This window comes from Helicoverpa zea, chromosome 24 (assembly GCF_022581195.2).
Source record: "Helicoverpa zea isolate HzStark_Cry1AcR chromosome 24, ilHelZeax1.1, whole genome shotgun sequence".
NCBI classification, from domain to species: Eukaryota; Metazoa; Arthropoda; class Insecta; order Lepidoptera; family Noctuidae; genus Helicoverpa; species Helicoverpa zea.
The window spans coordinates 1,766,399-1,774,055 of NC_061475.1; positions in this window are offsets into that span (position 1 = coordinate 1,766,399).

A 7,657-nucleotide genomic window follows, 5' to 3' on the forward strand; every position below is an offset into this window, starting at 1 on the left:
AAAATGTAGGTACTTACTTTGATAAGGTGTTGACGGTAAGGTAGCTAGTATTTTGAAAGCTATAATTTATAACTTAGCACGAAATAATTAAGAATTTTAAGACGAACGTCCTGAACAAAAAAAATGCACAACTAGTGCAGTCATTGAAGCGAAAAATACGGTCTTACCTCCGAATTTTTTTACTTTGAACCGATTTGCATGAAATTTTGGAATTAGGTTCATCTTACCCTTAACTTCAAAAGTGAAAGTGATTTGAACTCCGCCATCCCCCCTGGGGGTGGTTGCCACCCCTTCTCGGGGGTGAATTTTTTTTTTGCAAAATAACCTCGGATATCGATAGAAGACCTAATTTCAAGCAAAAGTTGTCTTCAAAGTTTAAAAAAAAAATCCAATACTTTTCAAGTTATTGGCAATTGAAAATTCGCAATTTTTTCACGTTTTTCATCGGTTTTTTGCAAATATCTCCAAAAATATACGTTTTATCGAAAATTTTATAAAGAACAAAATTGTAGCAGGTAAAACAACGAACAATTTTTTTTCTTATAAACTGTCCTAAGTGCAATATTAAGCTAGATATTAAAGATCAAAGCCGTTTTTTATTTTGTCTGAAATTTAATCGTTGTGGTCAATGCCATGTAGCGGCGAACAGATGCATTTTATACATTCTATTACAAATGGGTTTTGTAGTGCTTGAAATAAGCTTTAAGATGAGCATTATTAAAAATCTTTTGCACGTAAAATAAGTGAGCTGTATAGCAAATAAGGGGAGCATCTAATTTTTTTTCTTTTAAATCAATGGGTTTCATAAGTGCCATTTCCACCAAAATTAAAATTAAACGTATTCCGCCTAGGATTAACTTTATTATGAAGTGTTTGATAGATAGTATCAGTTTGGCTGCTTCAGGACACATATTTTTCAAAAAAGTTACGATTAATGAAAATAACAAAATTTCAAATGAAAAAAAAACCCACTTTATTTTCATAATATCTCAAAAATTACGACAGATACGTATAAAAGTGTACAGATAAAAAAATTAGGTATTTTTCTGACAAACAATTTGGTTTGTTTGTTTTTTCTGTCGAACAAAAATTGACGGAGATATGATTGTTTAAAAAGCGCGTGGCAGCGCAATCACAGCCTCTCTTAAACCCTTTAACCCTTCACCGTTTTAGAAAAAGGTTCTTTACTATATATTGCAATGATGGATGTTGTAGCTCTCTTAATTACTTTTACAATGGTTTTTAATAAATTGTGATAGCATGAAAGTTGAAGGAGTTATGGTCCAAAAACTTATCATATTTTTTTCTACTTAGTAACTGCAAATTTCGGAGTGTCAATATTTGGAGCAATGTGAAAGTAGGCAGTATAATAAAGACCCACAACTATTGTAATGTGTATATATGTCACCGGAAAATAATAAAACTCGTAAATTGATCAACTTACTAAAATAATAGATGGCATAAACTACGTCGATTAAATTTCAGACAAAATAAAAAACGGCTTTGATCTTTAATATCTAGCTTAATATTGCACTTAGGACGCTTTATAAAAAAACAAATTGTTCGTTGTTTTACCTGCTACAATTTTGTTCTTTATAAAATTTTCGATAAAACGTATATTTTTGGAGATATTTGCAAAAAACCGATGAAAAACGTGAAAAAATTGCGAATTTTCAATTGCCAATAACTTGAAAAGTATTGGATTTTTTTTTAAACTTTAAAGACAACTTTTGCTTGAAATTAGGTCTTCTATCGATATCCGAGGTTGTTTTGCAAAAAAAAATTCACCCCCGAGAAGGGGTGGCAACCACCCCCAGGGGGGGTGGCGGAGTTCAAATCACTTTCACTTTTGAGGTTAAGGGTAATATGAACCTAATTTCAAAATTTCATGCAAATCGGTTCACAGTAAAAAAATTCGGAGCAATAATGCTTCAATGACTGCACTAAACTACATACAATTGCTATCTATGATCTATGCTAATACATAGGTATTATGAATCTGAAACTTTTAAGTTTGTAGGTACTTATAGTTCTTGATACTAGCTTCCACTAGCGACTCCGTAAGAACTACTCCGCGCACCCTGTTAAATGCATCTTTTTGGTATTATGCCTTCCTCAATAAAAAGGCTACCTAACACTGATTTTATTATTTTTCAAATCTGTGCTGTATCTAGTAACTGACCAACCAAATCAAAATAAATTCAATGGCAAAAAGTTAGTAGAACAATCACACATTATCGGTTTTATATTTTCGCTTTCGCTATACAAACTCCCGCCCTCATAAAAATCCAAACAGAACTCAGGGTCGGCTTATATTTCAACAACAGACAGAATGACAGACAGACAGGCACATTGTGTTTTTGATGATGACATTTTTATAGCCGTTTGACACTTCCTTGCTTATTCGACAGACGAAAGTTAAATACACGGGTAACATATTAGGTAATCAAAGGTTTAAGCCGACATTGCACCCAATTTTTGGTGAAAATCTGTTGTATTTTTTAAAGAAAGTATCACAGGCTCATAAAATATTTACTTCTAAAACTGGATCTAAGGCAAATTTCGTTTTTATCCTTAACTAGCTGCAGTTTCACCAGTATCTCCTGGGAACTACTCTACGCACCCGGAAAAAAAACCCTTCATAGTCATTTTCCATAAATGAACTACCTAACACTGGAAGATTTTTTCATATAGAACCAGCTCCTACGATTAACGCGTTTATATTACCATATATGTACTCCATTAATGTCCTCAAATTTTCTACAAAGATTTCTTCACAACATATTTCAGTGGTTGACGTCACCTCATTCCACAAAGGGGCCATGGTTCCTCCTTCTAACCTTCTAAGGTAGCAATGTAGCATAATTCTGATAAGATCATTATCTCTCTTCAAACAATATGTTGTAACAGACCCTAATTCTCCTTTATTTTCGTCCAAGAACACTGTCTTTATCTTATTTTTTCCTTGTAAGTATAACATTTCATAAAGACTTTTGTATCTTATTTTTGTCCTTGTAAGTACTTATACCATGTTCACAAAGACTTTTGAGAAGTCTCTGTTAGTCATTGTTTATGGTTTGGGCCTTGTTATAAGCTGCGGTTACTATTTATTGGACTTTATAAGCATGTGTGGCTCAGATGAGAAGATTAGGTGGAAAAAAAACTTTTGGCAAAACTAATCTGGTAAAAAATGCTATGCTTCAGTCGTCACTAGACTAATTTTATATGATGAACCTTAATTAACAGATTGTCTCATTTAATTAATCTATACCTATTTATAAAATGAGGAAACATTTATTGTTCGTTTGTCTCGTAAATTATCTCCGAGTAACATAGACTACTTACCTATATTTATTTATATTTAAATAAATAAATAAAATAAATAATGCCGGGACACCTTTTCACACACGGTTGGTTAGCCCCGTGGTAAGTTATTAATTAACTTGTGTTATGGGTGCTAACACAACTGATAAACTACATATAGCTACACATATACATATTTATAAATACATATTGTAACACCCAGACCACGGCCAACAAGCATGCTCATCACACAAATGTCGACCGAACCGGGAATCGAACCCGGGACCTCAGATTCGGCAGTCCGGCTTGTTGACCATTGCGCCATAGAGGTCGTCATTTGTTCATATGGGACGCCGGTGAAACAATGGGAAAACAGCTAATGGGAATCAGAATTTAAATATGCAAAGTGGTACTCAGGATACAGGCATAGGTACTTTTTCAACGAGTTGAATTAGACTGTGATTAAAAACTGCAATAGGTTACCTACTAGGGTACCTACGTTGGTAATCACACTTTTCGTATCATAGCAAATTGGCCAGTCGTTAACCACTACACTACATAAGGATACCACTTACTTGACACGTAATTTATAATTGCACTAGCTACCAAACATGGCGCCTCGCTATGAATGCGGTTTGTCACTAAAAAGGCAGCTGCTGCATGTTAAACCTCTATGGTTAGCTGTTCCAAATTAAAAATTATAGCTGTCATAAAACAGCTGGTAAATGTCTATGGTATAACGACCACACGTAAAGAGATCTAGGATCTTACAAATGTTAAAAACTTATTAAACAAACTTAAAAAACACAATTTTTTGACAGTTTTCATGGAGGTATTTTGTTTGCACGAAAGTTGCTAACGTGATTATTAACTGGACAAACTTTACTTGGCTTAAGTTTTGGAGTGAATTTATTTGACGGGATTAGGTATACCTACGTAAGTAGTGTAGTAGATTACTAGTAACTATCACAGCTCAATCATTTCATGAAATTCGACTTAAATTATTTTGTCTTTAAACCACGCAGATACGCTTTTAGACATTTCATCTTATCGACAACTATTGATGATGTCCTCCTAGCCGATTATCGGCTACGGCGGCTGTTCTCATGTAAGGAGATTAGCCAACTACGCAGGACATATTATAGTGCACGAGCATTTGCGCAGACACAGGTGCACTCACTATCAGTGGCGTAGCGTGGGGGGGGCAAGGGGGGCAAATTCCCCGGGCGGCAGCTTTTAGGGGGCGGCAAAATTTACCCGAATAAAAAAAAAATTGTTCGCAACTAGTATCTGCGCCGCTACAAAAAACTGTCTAACAATAGCAAAACATTAAACAAGAAAGTTGAAACTTTTTAAACTTAAAATCAATTAATGTTAAAATTTGGTACTTAAAACACTCTTGACACTACATTTTACGTAATTTTGGTTTTGAGTCTTAAATAAAAAATAATTAAAATTTCGCGCTCGCTTCGCTCGCGTATTCAAAAACGATGTGCCCTTATTTTTGCATCTGTCAACAAACAAAAAGTCAAGTACGTTTGGGCTAAATTTTACGTAATATTTGGTTTAAGTCCGCTAAAAATTTCGCGCTCGCTTCGCTCGCGCATTTGGGAACTACATACGCAAGTTTTTCTCTATTTGCATTTGCTTACCTACACAACTGCCGGCATGCGTTTAGCAAAGTGCTAATTTAGGTAAACCGATGAGGTGGTCCCCGTCAAGACAAACTTTAAAGTGGTCCCTCATGACTAATGCCCGTTTTCACCAACGAATACCTAAATTTAGGGAGCATTTACGGAACACTTAATAAGAATTTCATTTTCACCAAAGCCTAGGTGTCAATTTTAACCTAAAAATTTCACTTAAACTTGGGAGCCCGATTGATGTCTGCTTAAACAACTCCTATCATTATCATTACAGAATACAAACATATTTTGAACCGTTTCTGGCGATGGATAGTGAAATGTACCTTTATATGTTATGTAACACCAAAAATACCATGTTTAAAAAGCAAAAAAAAAATGAAACGTAAACTTTTAGAAAGTTTAGAAGCTGTGGAGGTTGTGGATATGTAAAATAATAATCATTAGAAGACCACGTACCTATCTTACGTGAAAGAGCAGATGTCTGAGAAAAAAGTACGATGATCATGACTTTTTTATAAGATTATAGGTTATCACTTGCTATGAATGCACTTGCTAGGTCGTGATGTCGCTGAATTATTCAAAAATAGGAAGTCCTGCATGTCCATAAATATACAGACCATAACAGATGCAAATCTGGTAATCACTGATGTAGTTTCGCGGTGGCCGGGACAACTATAGGCCTATTCAGACCTAAGCGGTATTCGCTACCGTCTACGGCAGAGAAAACCCTGTGGGTATGCGGTAATATGACTGTTCAGACCTAAGCGGTATTCGCTACCACCTGCGACAGAGAAAACCCAGTGGGTATGCGTTAATATTACTGTTGATGTTCGGGATGCATGCCGCTGCTGCCGCGCGGTATGTACTTCTACCCACAGCGGCAGTGGATATCGCTCAGGTCGCTCTAGCCGCGGTATAGTTATCGGCACGGATATTGAGCCCTGACCTTCACCTGCGCAGAAGCCATTTATTGGTTTATTGTCTTGTGTACAGTGCGCAAAGCGATCCCCACTCTTCCGCCGAGAGCTCAATATCCGTGCCGGTAACTATACTTGATACTAAATACCTGAGCGAAACCGGCGCGGTATCTACCTCTACCCACAGCGGCAGCGAATATCGCTCAGATTTGAATAGGCCTTAAATACCAAAACTGCAGTAGATACCAATGATTCGAAAATGGTGAATATGGAGGAGCCTATCTCCTAGGTGATAGGGGATACCCTCTGGAGGTAAGAAGTAGGCTAACATTGAACATAATAAATTATGTAAATTAAAACAAAGATAGTAAACAAATATTTTAATATTAGTCCTCATATGATGTACCAAACATTATCATCATTCTCCTGCACCAATTCAATTTGAGGTGGGCTGGGCGCAGCATGTTTTTACACGCCTTTCCAATTTCTCGCACCACCTGAAACTAAATAAATATATAATTTTAACCCCATACTTAAATCCATCAACTCATGGAGAACAAAAATACAATGAAGCCGACAGTAAAACAAGGAACACAGTTGTACGGCAATATCTTAATACACTATATTATTATACACAGCAGTGGCGGATTTACCAATAGGCCAAGTAGGCCAGTGCCTAGGGCGGCAGATTTAGAGGGGCGGCAAATTTTGCTATTTTTTTACAGGTTTTTTTTTAATAATTATATGAGTACACAATCCATATATAAATAAACGATTAATAAACGCACTGTACCTAATATATACTTAGGTACCTGCTTATGTGATCATAAATTTTAAAATATTCCAATACCGTTTCAATAAAAATAAAAATCCGCTCGCGGTTTTTTCATCATTTCTGGATTATTCTGCGCTTTTTGAGTCCTCAATCTAAAAAAAAGTTAAAGCACTGAAGTAGCAAAAACGACTGACGCTCTACACTGACGAGTTCTAAGCTGTTTATGAGGTGGAGGACTTTTGTGTCCCAAAACTCAAACAATTTCGCGTTCGCTGCGCTCTCAGCTTTTTCACTTTACACTGGGTTTTTTTCAAACTTGTTTGAGTATTTTTGTGTTCCAAGTCTCAAAAATTTCGGGCTCGCTGCGCTCGCGCCTTTCACTTGACAGTGACTGTTTTCTAATTTCTTTAAGTAGATATCATTGCGTCCCAAAAAAACAAAAATTTTGAGCTCGCTACGCTCGCGGCTTCTTCTCTTTGCAGTGTTTTTTTTACACTTGTTTGGATAGGAATTTTTGTGTCCCAAAACTAAAAAATTCGCGCTCGCTACGCTCGCGACTTTTTCACTTTACGGTGGTTTCTTTTAAACTCGTTTTGGTACTTTACTGTTCCAAAACTCAATCATTTTGCGCTCATGGCTTTTTCACTTGACACTGGTTTTTATAAAACAAGCTAACGCTTTATAAGTTTGCAGTGATCTGATTCCGGTTTCTTTATGTTAAATCTAGCAAAAAGCACCATGAATGATTCCTACACGATTTTTAAGTACTTCAATTACAATTTTAGTCCGTGATTACTTATAGCTTGTCGTTTTTTTGTTGGGGTGCTCAATAGGTAGTCCGCCCAGGGTGCACCCGAACGAATGAACCGATTTCTATTTAGTATTTTTTTTGTACTACAGGTGTACGGTTTACGGGCGAGTGTTCTTGAAACATGTTTGATGAAAATCGATTGAGCCGTTTAAAAGTTACAGAGGTTTTACGCTTCAAAGTAGCTGTCATATACCTAAACTTGTTA